Source organism: Lonchura striata, chromosome 1A, assembly GCF_050655825.1.
Source record: "Lonchura striata isolate lonStrDom1 chromosome 1A, ASM5065582v1, whole genome shotgun sequence".
Classification (NCBI taxonomy): domain Eukaryota; kingdom Metazoa; phylum Chordata; class Aves; order Passeriformes; family Estrildidae; genus Lonchura; species Lonchura striata.
In genome coordinates this window covers 67053336-67075215 of record NC_140741.1, presented here as the reverse complement: position 1 = coordinate 67075215, position 21880 = coordinate 67053336, and the positions used below count along the sequence as shown (strand labels likewise).

The 21880-nt window shown below is 37.0% G+C and overlaps 2 long non-coding RNA genes across 5 annotated transcripts in view; both read right to left on the bottom strand.

Moving 5' to 3' along the window:
• LOC146763516 (uncharacterized) overlaps window positions 1-19419 on the bottom strand; it is a 28566-nt gene extending 9147 nt beyond the window's left edge. The window contains exon 1 of the long non-coding RNA XR_014952268.1: window positions 360-19419. This is a non-coding gene — a long non-coding RNA (uncharacterized LOC146763516). The remainder of the gene's footprint in view (window positions 1-359) is intronic.
• Window positions 1-21880, bottom strand: part of LOC110475443 (uncharacterized) — a 108425-nt gene that overhangs the window by 75483 nt on the left and 11062 nt on the right. The gene's annotated exons all lie outside the window — the stretch shown is intronic.

The following is a 21880-nucleotide window of genomic DNA, read 5'->3' as shown; positions in this document are numbered from 1 at the left end:
GTGTTTAAAACCAGGTTAGATTGGGCTTCAAGAGATCTGTTCTAGTGGAAGGTGTCCCTGTTCATGGCAGGGGGTTGGAACCTGATGATCTTACAGGCCCCTTCCAACTCAAATCATTCTATGATTCTATGGTTCTATTATAATAATAATTAAACTTTAGAGATTTTGTTTACACAAGCAAAAGTTTCCTGGTTCTATATCCATCTAATGTATGCTTCTTCTTTGCCACTAAACAGGATTTTGAATTTAATACTGTCTGCATCTGAATGAATCATGGGATGACACCTCTGAAACTTGATTCAAGTGTGAGTAAGAATCTGGATTTCTCTCCTTTGTTTCAGGCATTGCAGCTCTCTCACCTCCCCAAAGCTGTAGTGGTGAAGGTCCAGCTCCTTTCCAAACCTTGCAGACTGACAGAGGCAAAACTATGTTGCTCACTGTTCTCTATGTATTATCGCAAACGTTCAAGTTTGGTGGCAAATGTTTGAATAAGATTTCTCCTTCCATGATACAGCATTTATGTTCTCTCAGTGTGAGCATACGTGATTTTGTGTGTACTGGAAATTTTCTACAATATCACAGTTCTTTTTGGGTTTGGATGAGCACTCCAAAATATCTGTAAGAGACCATATAATAAAGATTAATATTTCTACAACAGTTAAATTATTTTATTTCTGATCTCTAAGACTTTATCTTACAAGGAAACAGACAAATAATATTTTTTTCAGTGGTGCTGGGAGCTGAGATTCTACTGATAATTCTACTGGGTACACAAAAAAGCAAACTCAGTACTGGTATTGCTTTTAGGACACGGTCTTATTTTGTTCTCCTCTACTTAATTGTTACAGAAATTATCCAGAAGATAACAAACTTATGATATTTATTTCTCTCTCTCTTCTTCCCTGCTCCCTGGCCCCTTTCCTCTTAGAATATACAATCTGCTTCACAGAAATCAAATACTTTTTCTCTCAGAAATGACCTTACCGATATCTGACTGCCTGAACAAATGTTTTCAATTTCCGCTTAGCTCTAGAATGTACCTAGCCTATCTTAAACCTGAAGAAGGGCTTTGACACTCAAAAGTTTGCTTAATTTTTTCCAGCTATGGCGAGTACTCTGATGAGACATATTATTTCACATTGAAAAAATGCTTTTGCTTGGTAATAAATGTCAGCAGTGCTTTCTTGATGAATTACTTATCTCTCTATGGAAACTAACATTTCATCAAATGAGTTTATAAATTGTTCTGCTTTGGGTCATAAGCTGAAGGATTCTTACTGTTTGGTTTGTGTAAAGAAGGCACATGGTATTTACTGAGTCGTGATTCAATCCTGAGATTAGATGAGTTCATGAGTCATTCATACCTGGTATTTAGATGTGCTTATGGTAAATCTTTTCCACTCCAAATTCATTACATGCTGATTTTTATTTGGCTGCTAAGCCTATTTCTAACACTACATCACTTCTAGTAAGTTGTCCCTTGAACACACAAACACAAAAAAAATTACCTGTTATTAAAATGTCTAGAATATATTAATCTAAACCGGGGTTTCTTAATTTATAACACTTGTGTTTCTTAGTTCACTCTTGTACCTCTTTCAAGGATGAAAATCTCTAAATTTGGAATTTTTATCCATCTCAAGAACAAAAGAAAGATACTTTCAATGGACACAAACACATCTGTTGGTATAAAAGAGTAGATGCTTATCAGCTTTCAGTCCTTCACCTTGTCCGTACCATCATCCCAGGACTAGGTTAATAGCAGAGGAACTGATGGTACAAGTATAGGGTAATACCACTTTTTCTTGGGGAATGGCAGAAATCTCAACTCCTGTATATGGCTTGCTAAAGCAATGCAGTCCCAAGAGCTGGGCAGAACCTGACTTGGGCACGACAGAGACAATATGAATTGTGTACTAATTACATGTAAAACACCCAAAAAAGCATGAAAGAAGAAAGGGGAGTACAATAAGGTACAAAGGAAAATCACAGCCCCTGTAGGAACAGGGGCAGAAGCAGAAGAGAGAGAGTAGGATTCCTCCAGCCCCTCTTCCCTGGGTACAGATGATGCACCTGGTATCTGCTGTGTATCTGAGCAGGTCCTCTTCTGGTGGACAGAGTTTGCCTCTTTTATTTGCCATTCATCACATTTTGCTAATGCAGCTCAGCACTTATCTCTAATGTGTTGTCCTTTACTGTGTAACTAGGTTAAGTATATTCAGAATTTTAAACAGGTTTATGGGGATATGTGTGGTTGTTTGTGTTTTCTCCTCTGGCTTCCCTATGTAGTAAGGTGATTGGTACTGCAACCCAGAGTCAACAAACTTGGATGCAAGAGTTCATAGAATCATAGAATATCCTGGTTGGAAGTGACCCACTAGGACCAAGGAAGTCCAACTCCCAGCCCTGCACAGGACAGTCCCAACAACCACACTGTGTGCCTGAGAATGTTGTCCAAACTCTTCCTAGCTCTGTCAGGCTTGGTTCTGTGACCACTGTTATGGGAACCCTATTCCAGTGTCTAAACAGCCTTTGGGTGAAGAACCTTATCCTAACATCCAGCTTAAATCTGCCCTGACACAACTTTGGTCCATTCCCTTAGGTCCTGTTGCTGGTCAGCAGAGAGAAGAGATCAGTGCCTGCCCCCTGCTTCTCCTCATGGGGAATTGCAGACTGTGATGAGGTCTCCCCTCAGCCTCCTCTTCTCCAGGCTGAACAAACCAGGTGACCTCAGCTTCTCCTTATATGGCACTGATGCAGAGAAAAGTGGGATAATCCCCTCCCTTGACCATCCAGTGATGCTGTGCTTGATGCACCTCAGGACACTCCTTCCTCTCCTTTTCACTACAGGTACACAAACAGCAACACTTTCCTGGATAATTAGTTTCTCTACTGACACCAGCAGGTTGCCTCTTCTTTTTGTCTCTCTGCCTTTGTACCCATATAGCTGCATGCAGTATACAGCACTTACCAAGCACTTCATGAGCCATTTATCCTTTAAAAGTGTTATTTTTCTTATAAAGAACAAGTTTCATGTTTTAATAAATTTGGAGACCTCAGTGACTTTATGTACATATTCTTTTGAGCTCTTTCTTCTTTTAACACAATAGCACTCAAAAGATTTTTTTCATTAAAAACATGTTAGGGAACTTCTAATAATATTCATTCCAGTCCAGACTTTTGAGACATCTAGAAATACAGACCTTTTCAAGTTTCTGAAGAAAATTGAACTAAAAGTTACAAGAAGTGATGCTAAGTATGGAAATGCATCGACTGGTGTCTCCACCTGGTCATTAACCAGCTCCACAGGTAAGATTTTTAGGTCTGTAACATGAAATTATATACTAAATATATATACTGAATATATATATATATACTGAATCTAGCAAACAAAACAAGGATAAATTTAAGCAAATGAGGATACTGTAAATATCGAGCTTACATTGGAAAAACACCCATGGGATATATTATAGGATTAGTTTGTAAAGTTCCATTTTTTGCCATTTCAAACCATACCAGCTATCAATTTACAAAGATATTTATCACCTTAGAAGTTTTGAAAAAATGTTAAATACTTTAAATATTTGAATTTCCCCCCCCCTCCCCCCCACAACAGAGTGAAGCAAGGACTTAATTCACACTAGTGACATTTTTCTGTTTACCAAGCCACAGTACAATCATACAGAAAATAGGGCCAGATGTCAGTGGGAAGGTTCTTATTGATTTTGGTAAAAACTGTAAAACTGGAGAATGAAATGTGGGACCAACAAAGCTATGGCAATTGATAAGTCAATTTGTCTCCTAATAGCATTATAATTGCCTATAGATCAAAGAGCTGGAGAAATAGCATAGCTTTTAACTCTGCCAAACATCTTCCAAACACCTCAGTTAAGATTTAGTTTTTTTCCCGGAAGGAAAGAACAGGAGTAATTTAGCAAATTGCAAGTTGTAAACGGCTGAGACTGTTCTAAAACATAAAGTGGGATGAGAAGGTGGCACACTGGGAAGTCATATGGGGAATAAAGGATACAAGGAATTCCTGGTGTGTTTAAAAAGCTCAGTCTACCAACACAATAATATACATGACTATCTGATAGTTTTGTGTCCATACATCTCTTCCTCTAGTCTGAAATATGTTCTTAAATATTTTTTATTTAAATGACACACAGTAATTTAATGATCCATATTTCAGATATAGAAACTATATAGCCTTTTTTTTTTTTCCTGGAAACTGTAATCAGAAGATTCTTTTCTTTTGCTTTTGTCCATACACTGCAGTGTGTGCACTAGATGGCACTCAGTGTTTAATGCTCAATTCTGTGCCCTGCCCAGAAAAGAATTTACAGGGCTTAGTGAAATGATTGCTGAGTTCATGTTACCTTGAACCGATAGAATTGCTAAAGACAGAAATAGGAATTTAATACTTTGCAATTACGTTTGTAGAAGAATGAAATATTGAAAAGGTCTTCTATACACCAGGTTATCATGCAATGAAATAGAATAAGAAAAAATTAAAATCTCCAAAGATTATATTGCATTTCAGAATTCTCACCAAAATTCAGGAAACGAAGTGCTAATTAAAGACTCTACCAGATGGGAAAAATGTAAAAACAATGGAACTATGAAGTAAATATTTTCATGGACTGTTTCATTTATAACAGTTTAGCTGGAAAAGGAAGGCTTGAACTCCAAAGCAGACTTCAGTGCAGAAGTCTATAGACTATTGTGTTCTTTGATATGAATATTATTTCTGTTCTGGGAAAATACCATTAACTTTATATATCACGGTTTTCTCAAGCACAGAGTCACAACAGAGATTTAATTTTTTTTAATCTTTAGGGTTTTTAAGATAGCTAAAAATAATAGGAAGTTTTAACATTTATTAATTTCACTATAAAATTCTACCTTAGTTTTATTATAATCTAACCAATCAGGACATAATTTACAACAAAGCAAGAATACAGAGAGTTAACAGGAGCATTTCTTGTGTTCCTTTTTCCTTTTGCTTGGATTATGTGTTTCTCCTTTCATACATTATTATGTTTCTTGTAAGTAAGCCTGGGGATACAGTCAAGTCCAGTTCCTATTATCTCCCAGACTGTGATAGTCACACAAGGAGGAAATCTCTATGATGTTTCTCAAGAATAATGAAAAGTCACATAAGAGCAGCAAAATTATCCACCTAAAATACCAAGCAGCTGTGGCACTGGCAGGGTTTTAGAAGCTGGTATCACATCAGAGCAGTGTTCTTGGCTCTCCTGCCTGTCCTTCAGACAACCACAGCACCTCTGGCACTCAGAGATTTGAGTGCTCTTTTCAGCCACCATCAATCACTAGAGCCACCACATTCCCTGTGCCTGCTAATGCTCCAATCAGCCAGGTTAGAGGTAACTTTAATAACTAAGAACAGACACAATGAAGTCTGAACCTTTTCACAGTAAACTGAAATGGGATCTAAGACACCACCTAGACTGGAGTGCACAGGTGTAAGGAGTCTGTGAAACGCTGAAGAAACGGCAAAACTACAATCCAAGATATTAATTCCTTTTTAAAAGTCTCTTCTATTGGATCATGGTTCGCACCATTTTGATTACTTGTTGGAATGATGAATGCTTCTCATCAGTCTTTCATTAAATATTTCTGAAAATCTGATGTGGTGCCTCTTTGGATCTAAGTATTTTTGAAAATATCACTTTTGTCACCCAGTGAGGATTGTATTGGGAACATTCATCTGACATCTCACAAGGTAGCTATCGCAAGTTTGCTGTCACAGGTTTTGCTAGATTTTGTTATTGTTGTTGATGACTCTTTCTTTTAGTAATAGTCCATATAAATAGCAAAGAAAACATTTAGCTTTCTATTATGAAGAAAGCTTTTCTCGATAGGACATGCCCTTAATCTAAGCTGAATATCCCACAGCAAATCAATTTTTTACAAGGAAGTCTCCAGTTTTTCACTGTTGAGGAGTAATTTTAAGTGCAGGACTCTGTCTCTATATGTAAAGTGTTTCCAAACAGAACTACTGATATCAGTTCTACCCTTTCTGTATTTTATTACTTCTGTCCTCTTAAAACAATTTTATTTACTCTCTTTCATGGACTGAGAGCTCTTTACTCCAGTATTATTTTGTGATTCCCTTCTGTATGCAATAGGAAAGATTAATTTTCACTTTTGCATGGTGTCATCTTATTCTATCTGTACATATGATGTGAGATCTCAGTGTATTTTCTATTCATTTTCCATGCAGTGGAAACATAATCTTTACATTACTTTTGTTCCTTGTCAAAAAACAAACTACTTATGTTCCAATGAATGAAATTAGGTTTTTGCCATGATGCTTTCAAAATTTCAGAAGAGTAATTTGCACTGAATACTATACTAACTCTCTAGTTTTCATTCTGCAAACAGTAAAATTTAACTCAAGAGACTGTAAATTTGATTTAGACTGCTAGTACTTGCTAATAGAAAAGAACAGAGATTTCAAACAACATTCATTGTAATAAAAAAAAAAAAAAAAAGAATACCTTCTGCTACATTGCAATCCATAAGAGCCACCCTATTAGTTACTCTAGATTATGTCCTGGCTTTTAGTGCTCACTTGCAGTTATAATGGGCACTTGTGTTCTAAAAGAATGTCATTAATGTTTTGCCCAGAGTACATGTGGAGTTAATCAACAGGCCATTTAGGGGACCACAAATTGCAAGTCCTGTAGATACAGCCACCTCAGAGTGTGATAAATGAAGGAAAATGCTAGAGGAATAGTACTTCAGAAGCAATCAATATAGGAGAAAAATTTCTCATTCTGCAGTAAGATCATGGCTTCTCCTTACCTTAGTTTATGTCATACCTAGATAGATACATAATCAGAGATGACAATCTTTTCATTTTTAAACTGCTCCTCTGTTCAGTTACATAAAATGTTATTTTTAATCTGAATTTGTATTATTCCTCGTCTTTCCTCTGAATAATCTGCAAATCTGAAATGAAAACTATCAGGCTGCCTTTCTAAGCTACCTGCTTCATGAAAATCTAGTTTTCTGTTACCCCATATATCTCACATGAAGGCACCAGAGGGAAAGAAGTGTCTGTGAAAAATCTGTAGAGGGCATTCAAATTCATCCAGTTCAGACATTCTACTCAATGGATGGATTAGAGTAGTGGTTAAATGTCTAGCTCCTAGATCAACAGGGCAAGGCAGACACTGTGATCAGCCTGGAGTCTGGTCTAAATTTTCTTGCTGAAGGAACATGGCATTACGGTGGTGGTACTTGATGGCACTTTAACAGAGTAGGGTTATGGAGCAACACGTAGAGCAGCCAAATTGAATCCTGGGGTTAACACTGATGTTGGCATGTCTGGCTGAGTTGGTGAAATGTTTGATCCCTGCTCCCAGGATCTGCATCGACTTTTTTAACCTGATGAAGGTATGAAACCCCATTCCAGGGAGGCAGGTTCAAAGCATCTTGCCTCCTCTAAGAGCAGACTTGTGGCATCAAATCACAAGTGCTTGAGTTGGACTCTCAGTCACCAATTCTCCAACTTGTCTTGTATTTCCCTCATATCTGCATACAGAATGGCTCCATTTCACAGTTCTGAACAGCATTCTGCCCACAGACAAATAGACTAACATGGATCTTACCTAACTATGTCACTAAAACCTTCTGAGTTTCATATTCAGAAATTAAATCTTCTGTGTCCTGGACTCAGACACACCTGATCTAATGTGGACAGCTATATTTGACTTTCTGGAGACACTTAGCTAATACATAAAAGCCCCAAAGATAAGAAACCCTGGAAAGCAGACCTTTGAGATGGTAGTTTAGATTGGATATGTCAGGATGTAACACTCTTAGACATAAACCACAATATATTTAGGAAATTAGGAGATTAAGGGCTTATTTCTCTAGTAGGGTTAATGGGAATGTTTTGTTTATTAATTTAGTAATTTAAACTAGGGGAGAAATTAAGATATTAAAAAGCAGTTGTCAAGCACCAGTGGGGCCAGAGGCTTCCTGAGTGGGTTCCAGGAGCAGAGGGTGTTTGCTGTGGCAATGGACCACAAAGGGGATTGACATTCAAGTCAATCATAAAGACTAGATAAGGGAGCACAGTTGCCAAAGATTTTACAGGCTCATAGAGGGTGAAGCTGTAGTTTATCAGAAAATGGCAAAATTAACTCCTATGATTCACAAAATCATAGAATGATTTGGGCTGGAAGGGACCTTACAGATCATTTCGTTCCAGTACCCTGCCATGGGCAGGGACACTTTCCACTAGACCACATTGTTCAGAGCCCGATCCAACCTGGCCTTGAACACTTCCAGGGATGGAGAGACTGCAATTTCTTGAACAGCCTTTTCCAATGCCTCACCAACCTCACAGTATACAATTTCTCCCTGATATCCAATTCAAGCCTTTCCTCTTTCAGTTTGAAGCCGTTCTTCCATGTCCTGTCACTCCATGCCCTCATCACAAATCATTCTCCAGTGCTCCTATGACACCCCTTAGGTACCAGAAGGTGCTGTGAGGTCTCCAAGCCTTCTTTGCTAAGGTGTTCAAATGAACAAGGTTTTCTAGAATCAGAGACCAGTGTGTAGGGAGGGACTTACAACACAGACAAACCTTTAAAGAAATGTTTACATTAAGTCAAATCCTGAATTCACAACAAACGCTCATTCATACAGAGATATGATAATTTTATAGAAGTTAATTTATCTGAGTTAGAGTGTGATTTTCACTTAACATGTAACTTAATGACAGTGCTTCTTATGACCATATTTGTTCAAACCCCCAAGATTTTATAATCTTATTTGTTCCAGGAAAACAATTCTCAAGGTCTGGAGTACTTTACCTGTATTTACATGCTTACTTGATGCATTTCTTTGCAGGTGAAGAGGTCTTTACTCATTTTCTTGTTTTCGCAAGCACTGAATGTCTGGTAGTTTCTAATGAAATCCATGAGATATTGTCTGTTTACCAGCTTTAGAAAATAAAGCTAGAATTTTACTTAATTTGCTTAATTTTGTATTTCAAAGTCAGGTTACATATCTGAGTAACAAATGTTTATACCATTCAGCACAGTTCTAGGCTTTTGCTTAAAAAAAAATTAATGTCATTATTTAATTTTAAACAATTCCTTCTCTTTCTAAAAATCTCCTGTTTTTATCAATATTCACAGTCAGCACAAGTTTCAATACAAATGGTAATAAAATAAAATATTGCCTTTCACAAAACAAAGTAGTTGTGGCAGTTCCCCTAAAGTTATTATTGTATTCCATCATATTTATGAAGATACAGTACACTTATGAAATATAATACAAACAAAGAGGCAGTTAAGAACAAAGCAAAACAGCTCATTTTATGTTTAGCATGACAGTTTCATTACTGCCCTACACAAATTTCATAGCTGTAATAAGATCTGTAGTAAATGTGAGCTATTTTGAGACTAAAAACACACCATGCCTGACTTCGGTGTAGATCTGCAAGTCTTGATTTTATGAATCATAATAACTTGAAATTTTTGTTAAAATAAGGTTAAAATTATAAAAAGGAACTGTGGGACTCTAGTTAATCTCATTTAGTCATCCTAAATGCCTGATTCTTAAGATTAGAATCAGTCCTCTTTAATAAATTGGAGGGAGAGAGAGAAAGAGAGGAAGAGAAGAGGAAGAGGGAGAGGAAAGGAAGGAGGGAAAAATGTTTCTGAAGTGTTCAAAGAGAGATTTGATCTGTTCAAGTTAAGGTATTTAAATGAGGCACATGGCTCCTACTCCAACCAGTCAGGCACTATAACTGGGGACATTACTGCTTTACAGCTGGCAATGGCCTGTTGTACATAATTGCTGTGTTTATAGAAAATCAGATAGTCAATTGGTTCAATAAAGGCAACCCATCCTCATACAAAAAAAAAAAGGAAATATATTTTAGATTTTTGCATGAGGTCTTCATGTGTTGTAGCCTTTTACAAGTCACAGCAAATTGAGAGCCCATAATGGTTCTGTGAAAACCTTTCCAGAACTGTTTTGTCTGACTATTAAAATGTCTTCTACATAAGGCTATATATATGTAAGGTTATGGAACCCTATAAAATATTAAAGCTGTTCCATTATTCTCTATCCATAATATATTAATACATACATATATTCTTTGTTGGGACTCAGTAGAAAGTGTATGGCCCTGCTTATAGAGATTATGTATCTATTTCAAATTGTGGTTACTTTCTGAAAGAACCATAATTTCTTTCTAATGGGAAATGTGGTGATTTGGTTTCATTGTGCTTAGCTACAAGGCTGGTAGAATCAAAACTCCAATCCTACATTTATAAATTTAACAAAATAGAAATGCTTCCTGTCACACACTGGTGAAGTTTTAGGCTAGATGTGGTTTTGGCCCACGACATATGAAACCCTTTTGAAATATCTGATGGCATACTTCAGGAGTTATTCTGGTTAAAAGGCAAATGGAGAGATGAGGCAGCTTCAATATGGCCACCTTTTGGAAAGACAGGTGTTGGAAATGCCAGATGCAGTGCCAGAGTGTCAGAGCACAGTAGGGTCAGCTTTTCAGCCTTTTATCTGACATGTTTTGCCTTTCTTGGGGAGTGGGGAGTATTTGAAAAGCCTAACCCAGATGTCAGTGCCCTGGATTTGGACTCTATGGAGATAAATTCTCATACCAGTTTCTTTTTTTTTTAATAAAGTTGATTAAATTCACATACTTTTCTAGTGCCATAAGCCTTTTGTTATAAAATGGGATATTATTCCCTTACTTGATATCACTGTATCTCTCAAGACAGATATCAATTCCTGACTGAAAACAGGAAGCCCTATGAGCATCCACTTGTATAATAAGGCAGGTTATTTTTCAAGGTACAAATTTATCAAAAAGCTGCAAAATGGGAATTCCATTCTCTTCTCTGGGGCAATTTTAGTAGCTGTTTCCTGTATTAAAATTAGAATCCAAAAATAACTAATGCTTCATTATGGATGATTAACCTGCTGTAACTAAAAAAAAAAAAAGGCAGTCAAGATTTTCCGCAGAAATAATTGTGATTCAAAGTGATGAACTGGAAAACATTCTAAAGGAAATCTTGCAGCTTTGGGAGAAAACTCATGTTCCCCTTACACTGCAATACCCCTTATGATTTCTAAATATAAAACCAATGGGACTCTGTGTGCTGAATTATTCTTCTTTTCTCATTAAGTTTGAATTTTAATAGTGGGGTTTTTTCCTCCTGTTCTTTTACTGAGGGAATTATTTGGAGTTGTACATTGCTTTCAGATTCATTTGGGACTACTAGCCCACCAAAGCAGAAAAGTTTACAAGCTTTTCACAAGCACTTGTGAACAGAAGCCACCAAACACTCATTGTGACTGCAGCATCACACAGGATGATGATAAACTTTAAACCTTGCAAAGCCATCAGCAATGGCTGATGATCATATTTCAGATCTACCTCAGAGAATTCATCTAGAGATTTCCAGCACCTCCTGACTCTGAGCACTGTATATAATGGAAGGGTTAGAATGTATGGAGCTTACAATAGTCAGTGGCAGAGTTGAGAGCCTCTGGGTAAGAATCAAGGGACAAACAAACAATTTGGATGTCATCATGGGAGTCTACCATAGACTTCCTAGCCAGGAAAGTCATGACAATTAATTATTCCTTGAGGAACTGAGGGACACTTCTAAGTCAACTGCCCTTGTACAGCTGACACAGCCTGGGCCAGAAGACTCCTAAAAAACCTAAATTAAAACTTTATGGAACAGGTCCTTAGGAAGCCAGCTGAGAAAGGTGTCCTCCTTGATCTGCTGCTTGTTCACAGAATAGACACAGCAACCACACAGTGGTTAAGTTTAAAGTCTGTGTTGACAGGAGGAAAAGTGCCAGCAAAGATTCAGCTCTGGACATAAATACAACAGATTCAGGCTGCTCAGAGAACTGGTGATTAAGACACCTTGGAAAAATATTGTTGCATGTGCTGGGGTCCATCAGTGGGAGTCACTTTTTAAGCACCTAAGGCCACAGGACCAGCAACTCCAAAATGTCAGAAGCCAAGCAGGTGGAGCTTGGGGCTGACTGAACAGGGGGATCTTCTCTTGGAAATAAGGAAAAAAAGGAAGATATAGGCCCCGTGAGAGCAAGGTCAGGGGAAGAATATTGAGATGCTACTTGCCACTGCAGGGAGAAAATTTGTACAGCCAGAGTTCAATTGGAGTTGAAGCTGCCCAGTTTTTCAAAACTTATTAATTGCAAAGGCTGTGTAGAAATAACATTGTCCTGTTAGTAGATTAGGATGGTCACCTCATAAACAGGGACAGAGATGAGGCAGAGATTTTAATGCATTCTTTGCCTCTTACTTCAACACAGATGACAGACCAAGGGGGTTTCAGTGCCCTGAGCTGGAGGACCATGACTGGCAATGATCAGCTCTCAGGTGACCCTGAGACTGTGTGGGGTCTGATGCTCCAGCTGCATCCCTAGAAATCTATGGAGCCTGATGGTATTAATCCTGGAATCTTCAAGGGGCTGGCTGATGTCATTGCAAAACCTTTTTCAATGATTTTTGAGAAGTCTTGGGAATCTGGAGAGGTCTCAGCTGACTGGAAGCTGGTGAACATTGTCCCAGTTTTCAAGAAGAGAAAGAAGGAGGACCCCAGAAACTGAAGGCCTGTCTGTCTCACTTCAATGCCTAGTAAAGTTATGGAGAAATTTATCATGAGATATATTGAAAAACACATGGAGAGCAATGCTGTTATTGGTCACAACCAGCACAGCTTCATGAGAGAACAGTCTAGCTTATCAAACTTGATTTCCTTTTATGACAAGGTAACCCCCCTAGCTGATCACAGGAAGCCAATTAATTTAACAGTTTTGGATTTAAGTAAAGCTTTTGATAATTTCTCCCATATTGTCCTTCTGAATAAAATGTACAGCATAGAGCTGGATAAACACAGCATATTCTCTGTTTGCCACTAAAGTGAGGTACAGCACCATTCTTTAAAGACTTAAGAGGAAGTTTCCATCAGCAACTCAGTATAAACTATTTACTTATTATAATTAAATACAGAACCCTTTTGAGTTTCAAACACGCTGGCAACATAAGTCCATTGACTGCAGGGAACTCAGTATACATTTGGGATAAATTTGGTTCTAGGAGTTTAAAGCTTGAAGGAAAAATCTAAAGGAACCAAGGGAAATCAAGAATACTGAATGAATTCCTGATGCATATGTATTCTTTTATTGAATTGTCTCCTCCAGGGTTTATTATGGATGCATAATTTTTTGTTAGAAAAAGTTGTTCAAATTATTTTTTTTTTAAAGACAGAGCCATACTATGAAGGATTTAAAAAATATCTTCTATTTTAACCTGCTGTTGAGACAGAAATTTCAGCCAAGATTATAAGATGGTTAAGGAGTAGTAATCTCTACCCACTGAATTTGAAATAATTTAGGCTTCAGTGGTTTTGCGTGCCTCAGACTGAAAGATGTTCTGCCACATTCACATACATCTCACATCTCTTCTTGCAGGCTTGTATTCTTGAGGGATATTAGGAGATAACAATAACCCATCAATAAGTCCTACCAGTAGCAGCCAAAAATCTGCTGCTGACAGTTGCCATGACCAACTAATCAATCTTAAAATTAGGTCAGCTGTTTTTTTACCAGCTAAACAAGACACAATTACATCACTGAGAAGCCAATAGAGAAAATCAGCCTGTGATCCTTTCATAAAAAACATGAAAATAATATATTTTAAATGTTCATTTTCTCTTACAAATAAATGTCCTGTGCTCATATACAGACACTTCAATACATAGGTATGGAAAAAGAATGAAAGAAAATATATGACTCATAAATATGGCTTGCTGAATGCATTTAAAACTGCCAAATATGAAGTATGTATCCTTAAGACAGAGTGTAATTAGCACCCAATACTGAGAATGTTACTAACACCAGATGTTGTTCTATTTAACGTGGCTCATCATACCAAAGCTTTTCCCACTAACTTGCAAGGACCCTATCTAATTAATAACCCTAAGAAGCCTGAGCTTTTAATTAAGGCAAAACCAGTGCTTGCAAGGCATTGATGTAAGAAGGTATTCAATCAAACACGTTACTGCTTTGGTGGCCTTTGGGGAGTTTTGTCTCCAAATTGTTACTTAGGAGAACACAACCAGATTTTTGGCTATGACTAGTAGATGCTGCAATAATATAAATAAAATAATCATAAACTACTTTCAAAATCATCAATAAGTATCAGAGAGCCTAATAATTTTACTGCATCCACTACAATGTAGAAACTAGCTGCTCATGATTTGGATAGATGCACTCTTTCCTGGGTGAAAAACTCGCTGCAAGGATGAGGCAAGAGACTAGTGGGGAGTGGAGTTAAAACCACTTGGTGGCAGGTCACTAATGGCATTCCCCAGGGCTCTGTATTGGGGCCAGTCCTGTTTAACACCTTTATTGATGATTTGGATGAAAACTCAGTAAGTTTGCAGCTGGCACCAAGTTAGGTGGGAATGTTGAGCTGCTGGAGGGTAGGGACACTCAACACCTGGCAGAAAGATCTGGAGAGGCTGGAGGGATGGGCTGAGGAAAACTGTATGAGATTCAATAAGGTGAAGTGCTGGGTCCTTCTCTCCAGTCGCCACAACTCCAGGCAGCTCAAAGGGCTGGGGACAGTGTCTGGAAAGCTGCCCTGCAGAAAGGGACTTGTGGGTCCCATTGGCCATTGGCTGAACATGAGCCAGCAATGTGCCCAGGTGGCCAAAAAGGCCAATGGCATCCTGGCCTGTATCAAGAATAGTGTGACCAGCAGGACCAGGGAAGTGATTGTCCTTCTATACTCAGCGCTGGTGAGGCCACACCTTAAATCCTGTATTGTTTTGGGCCCTTCACTACAAAAAAGATATTGAAGTTCTGGAGCATGTCCAGAGAAGGACAATGGAGCTAGTGAATGGTCTAGAAAATAAATCTTGTGAGGAGTGGATGAGGGAACTTGGGTTGTCTAGCCTGGAGAAAAGGAGGCTCAGGAGGGACCTCATTGCTCTGTACAACTATCCGAGAAAAGGCAAGTGAAAGGATGAGAGGAAATTCCCTTAAGTTGTTGGAGGTTCAGATTAGATATTAGGAAAAAAATTCACCAAAGGAGTGGTTACGCATTGGAATTCAGTTGTCCAGGGAGGTGATGAAGTCGCAGTCTCTGGAAAGGTTGAAGAGGTGTCTTTGTGGCACTTGGGGATATGTTTTAGGGGTGATTATGGTGGTGGTGGGGGGGGGGGTTTGATGGTTGGACTAGATGAACTTGAAGGCCTCTTCCAAACTTGATGATTCTCTGATTCTGTGATTCTCTATTTTATCACTGCTGTAGAGTCTAGAATATACTTTTTCTTTGTGTCCAGACTCTATCTCTTTCACCCAACATCTACCTGGAGTGCAACAGTCCTTCCATGAATATTTTCACATCATCTACCTGGCTAACAATCATCTTTTCATTGATAATTCCCTCCTATCTGAATACTCCTTTACTTCCTCCATCCTTGCACGCAGTCCCTTCTCTATCTTCAGTGATTTTGTTGGTGCTCCCAGCTCTTTGTACCCATGTACTTTCTACAGTATGTTTGCAAGAGGGAGGCCTGAGTTAGAAGTCTTCATTTTCTGTTTTTCCACCTAAACACAGGCTGACTGTTAATAAATGTATCTGCTCTCCATTTAAGTGCCTTGAGCAGCATCTATGTAGCATGGAATGCACTAGAAAAGAGTGAAGAATATCTTTTTAACTGAGGGGAGCACATCTTAATTGAATCGAAAAATTTATGGAGACTATGTTTTAAAATTTAGTAATTTGACCAGATATGGTCAGTTTTAAAGCCATTATTCACATTCTGAATTCTAAAAATCATCTATCTATCATTTATCAAGGCCCTGTTGCTTGAAGGCACCAGAATTTTAAAAAGAAAAGGGAATATTTTCTGCCAAGATCCTGACTTGACCATATTATTGAATAAGCTTTGTATTAAATAAAAAAATTAAACATCTCCTTTGTGTGCCAATTCTTTATTATTTATCACAGATTAACAGATGCTATAAATCCTGTGCAGACTTCTAGGACTATCCTTGCCACCAACCATTTTAACCCCTTTTAGAAACAGCATGTGCACATCCCTGCATTCATGAGCACAGTGTATGCACTGGCCTAGTAGCTCTGTTAATAATGAGGGGGGAAATAAGTTTTAGTCCTTTACGAATAACACCTTAGAAGGAAAACATTACAAAAAAAAAAAAAAACTACTGAGTTTACATTGTGACCATTATACTATTTATTCTGTCTCTCAAGAAATTTTAAAAAGCTAAGCATCCTCTATAACATGAACATAGGTGTAAAATAAAGCAATTAAGTCAGATCCAATAGACAAAGCTCCTGAAAGAAAGATAATTTCAAATTAAAGATTAATGGCATATTGCTTGTATTTGTGTGAATTTATACATTCCTTACAGCCTAGTTCAGTTATTTTCAGTCTATCTTTAATTTCATCAAGCAGTCCTATTTTTGCCCTAATGTTTACACTCTTCAAGTGTTACATGACAATTTTAAACAGTTCATAACCCTGATATAACCTAAGATAACACTAAGGACTCATACCATGTCAAACTTATGTACCTGATAACATTTCCCATTGAATGAAAACCCCTCATACCACAGAAACTTAACTAAGTCCATCTAATATAGATTATTCTAACAGAAAATAGGATAAAAACATGAGACATGGAGGAAAGATGGTACAATCCATATAACTAACATAAGAGACACATATTTTGATGTCCACCCTGGAGATTTAATATGGGTAGCACTTTGCTAACAAAGCCATTTCCATTTCACACTGGGAATAAAAGGAATTTCAAGGACCCTCTGTTGTATACTGAAAAACATAGTGTAATAATCACTAAGCAATTATACCACAAATCTATACATTCCTATTTAGATCAGTTCCTAAATGCCAAGTTTTGCCACCTTTTCCTACCCTAATAATTTTCAGTCCTCTCTAGGAAGAATATGAATTCTAATGAAATACTTAAAAAAAAAAAAAAATCATTGAGTTAATCCCCCTTGATAATGCAAGAGCTGAAAAACTTAATTCCTAATTTCCATTGACACACACAAAAATGAAATTATCTTTTCATTAAAGCTAAAATAGCAGATGTGAGGTGTTTTTATTAAAATTGATGGCAAGCAATAAGTTTTTAAAAGCTTCTAATGCTATATATGGTATGCAAGGTATGAGCAAATCATCCCCATGGGTCTGAGTTGTGATGCTAGTTTACCAGTGATTGTTAATGATTAAGGTTTTATTTTCTCCAATATATTAAAAAGTGAGAAAGGAAATAGCAGTAGTAACACAACAACTCAGGCCTTATTATCATATTCTTTGCTCATGAAACCTAATGAATGTCATTGACAGTCGTAAATAACCAGAGGCAAGTGTAAAAGTAGAAAGGGAAAAATCTTTCAAATTATCTAAAGAATACACTAGAAGAAACTTTTTGTTTAATTTTTGTTGGTTGTGTTCATGTTGAATATTAAACTTTCCTATTAGGCACATACCAAATCCCCTCATCAAAAGAAAAACTAAGATACATATTTGCATTAGGGTGTATGAATAAATACATATAAAAATCAATCACAATCAATCATAGAATCACACAGGTCTAGTTTGAGAGAGATCTCAAGGAAATAAATAGATCTCCACAAGAAAATCCTCAGTTTTACCAACATCATACAGGGACTTGAAAGTCTAATTTGAACTTCAGTATGTTTGTATACAGGCTATATATAGATAAATAGAAAGTCTGATGCTAGGGAAAATGTAAAGTTACATTAAAAAGAATTCAAGTGTTGAAATGGCCCTCAAAATCTTTCCTCGACCTGTCATGCTTATTATTTTACCAAAATATTCACTATTACCTAAATTTTAATTTTCTTACATTTTAAGAATAAAACCAACTTTGATGCTTTGAAATTTCTATAACCATCAGTCTGTTGTCAGTTCTGGGTATTTTACATAAGCTGAAGGCTATGGATATATTTAAGCACTACCACATTGCTTTGAACAAATCAAGAATTACAATGTGATGGAGCAGAGCTCCACTTTCTAGCTAAAAATATGGCAAATGTTGTAGCGGGGAAAAAGGTATAATAAAAAGCATTTACAAGATGATGTGGAATAAAAATATCTCAATTTCACTTCATTCTTATGTAAAGTAACGTAATCAAGACAACAGAATTGGCTAGTGGCAGGGTTCTGAAAGAACTCCAGATTCCTGATTTCCACTTGATTTCCTCCATGTTGAAACACATTGCATCTTCTTCAGAAGAGCAATTGTATCATGGGGAAGCAGAACTTCCAGAGGCAGAACTTTCTGTCACTTCAGCAAGATGCTTCACACCTCACACTTTGATGAGCAGATCAGCATAAAGAAACATAAATTGAACATAAAATATATGCCAGCTCATGCTTTCTTACCTAGAAATATGTCCTAATAAATCACCCATATTTGAACTGAGGGTTTAATGAAATGAAGTGTAAAATACAAACAGATCCCCATTTCCATGGCAAATTGAATCCTTACTGCTTTATTCCAGAATGGCCATAAAATATATTTCAAGAATCTTTAGAAACATATTTTAAATTATTCCCTTAAGCCTACTCAGATGTGCCTTATGATGAATGTGGGAGGTTGAGTGAGAGCAGTTTATATGCTGAGGAGCAGGAAAAACAAAATGACAAAGGACAGATTTAATAATAGGAAAGAGGGTGTTAGTTACACATTCTTATGGCTTCTTTTCCCCAAGTATGTCTCATGCCTCTGTTCTTATTTCCTTACACTATAGCCAAACAGACATTTTTGCTATGAAAGAAGACTACTGGTTATAATTTGCATTGTCTTTTGTATCTTTTCTGGTGTCTTTATCTCTTTAAATGTCAATTACAGGCAAAGCACTTTACTAATCACAGTATTTTTAAGATGTTTGTCGTCTGAGTTCTACAACTGGATAAATTCAATAACTAATGTAAAATATTATCTAGGTTAAATTTTATGCCTATATCCTGTTTTGTATTTACCTAATTATTTTAAACATGCAAGGAACAACAAGATATTTCCTTGGTCAATATAATTTTTTAAAGCATGCTTGTCTTCGTTGAATTCTTCTATCTGCAGAATTATTTCAAATTAAATTGAAGTACAGATTTTCATAGACTCTTTGAAGTTACAGTTCTTCAAAAAGCACTTAAAATATGCTAATTATTTCAAACAAGTAAGAAACAATTGACTGAGCAAGTATGCTCAAGTGTTTATATTAGCACGGCTTGATTGGTTCCAAACACACCTTCTCAAAACACCACAGCTGCCTATCAGGGCAGCTGTGATCTAGGAAAAAAACAGACCTTGTGAAAACCTACACCAAGGGTATCTCACATGCAGGTTATGAGCCAGAATCACAGAGGTAAATATCATGACATCTGAGGGATGCTGTGTTAGTCAGCTCAGAATGCAGCCTCACTGACTGCTGTCCAACGGGGATAACACACAGACCTGTTCATACCACTGGGCATTAATTAGGCTGCTACCAGTTATAAATATTAATAAGATTGTATGTTTTATTCATTTCTCTAAGTGGCAACTTTAGGATTCTTCCCATTTTACATGGGCCTCTAAAATATGTCACACCAAAATGTTCTAAATTAAAAAAAAAAAAAAAAAAAAAGGTCAAGGTAAAATTTTTCCTACCTTTATCATGAAGGGAAAAGGGAGTCACATGTTACTGTCGCTGCACTGGTAGCTGCACTCTCTCTTCTGAGAGAAGATTCCTGCTGCTTAACTGCTACGTGTTCTTCACATGTCTTTGTCCACCACATAAAGACCAGGTTACCTTTTTGCTTTTCAATGCAAATAATCTCCAGTCACTCCCAATTTCCCTGACATTGTCTCAATTCTGCGTGGTCCTTTTTAATAGATTGCATACAGATTTCATGTGACTTTGGTTTCTGTGAAACAACCTCACATGATATCACAGTTATAACCAGAAGAAAGCAACTTATGCCCGCTCACTTTATTTAATATAGTAATTCCTACTCACAAAAATAACATTTACATTACTTACATTATTTATTATGCTACATTAAATGACATTTTTTCTGACATCTTCTTTGCACCTCTAGGATTTAATTCTTCTGATAACAGGTCATTACCTATTTAAAATGCTTTCTTTGGATGGTACAAGACATCCACTCCAGAGCACGTTCTCTTTGGTGATTGCTAAAAAAGTTTAAAGCAGCAAGCTGAATTTTAAACATATACTTTTTGGATGCTTAAGATGGAAGATATGGATTCCATTCAAGTGGTCTGAATGTACATTCTGTAATAGAAGGTAGCACTGGAGAACTGATATTTCATTTCTGCTTCAGCTGTACTCATAGGTCACAGATTACAGCACATTAGTTCCTCTTATTTTACTTATTTTGCAGAAGATAAACTCATTTAAAGATTTGGGCTTGACAGCACAGAAGTCTGCAGCTCCCTGCATAGGAGAATTGAACTGCAGAATAACAAGAGACAGACAGTACTTGCAGAAAAAGAGAGACGTATCTCCAAAGCTAGGAAAAAATGTACTCAGGGATAGGAAAAGCTCATGTTTTCTCATAGAAAAGTCCTTTCTGTAGCTCTCAGGTTGGGGTTCTGGCTGCAAGGGTCTAGTAAAAGCATATTTACCAATAGGTAAATAGGTAGGTAGCTATCAACCTGGATAGAAAACTGGGCCAAAAGCAGGATTCAGAAGAGTGTTACAATACACTAAGGATATAAGCAAAACCAGAAACTAGACTAAGGAATGAAATTTGGTGAGTCTTTTTTTGATGAGCCTGTCCTACAATGTATTCTCAAACCATCAAGCAAATGCAGGAATGCATTACACTAAGCATCCAGAAACAAAACACAGGAAGAAATCTGCAACCAACTACATGTGATTTCAAATGCCTTGCTTGAGAAAGAAATAAATACTTACTAGGCAACTTGAAGTTCTCTTAGTCTGGAATTAGTTTAAATTTCATTAGGATTAGCTGGAACCAAAGGAAACCAGTCTTAACCAAGATGCTGAATATAGATTCAGGCTGCATCTACTTTGCTTTATGGTTGGCCAGTTAGGCAATGATCTTGTTATTACAAATATTCCTGAACTACTTGTGGGATGTTCTCTCTTGGCAAGCCGAGAACATCATCCATGGTTACAAGAGGTACAACACTCTTAAAGTGAACAAAGTTTTTGATATACTTAGGTAAGGCAAAAAACAAGACTATAAGGAAGGGTAAGAAACATTTGAGGTTTCCCAGTCTAGAAACTTTATGCTTCTGTGACAAGAATGTTATTCAGAACACAGTAACTCAGTGGCAGAGGTGTTTGTAAAATAACATAAACTATTTAATGTGACTTAAATACAGGAAAATATCCTCAGATAAAAGGGTTATATTCCATACAGTCTTTAATGGAAAGACTTCAACTGTAAACTTTCATAAAACTAAACAAGAGAAAGAGAAATTATTCCAGAAAAACAGTAGTTAAAATTTTGGTTTGGAATAAAGAAAGGTAGGGGAAACTGTGAGAAGCTGCTCGTGATACCACAGTCAGAAAATAATCAAATTCTCCTACTCAAGCATTGACTAAACTTGCAGAAGTCAATGGAATTACTCACATAGTTACTCACCCCTACATGACTAAGACTATGCAAATCCACTCCAGACAATGAGTATACTCGATGGTATAATTCTACTTGTGCTTCATACTTCTTTAGTGAAATGCTATCCCTTTTTCCTGGGAAAA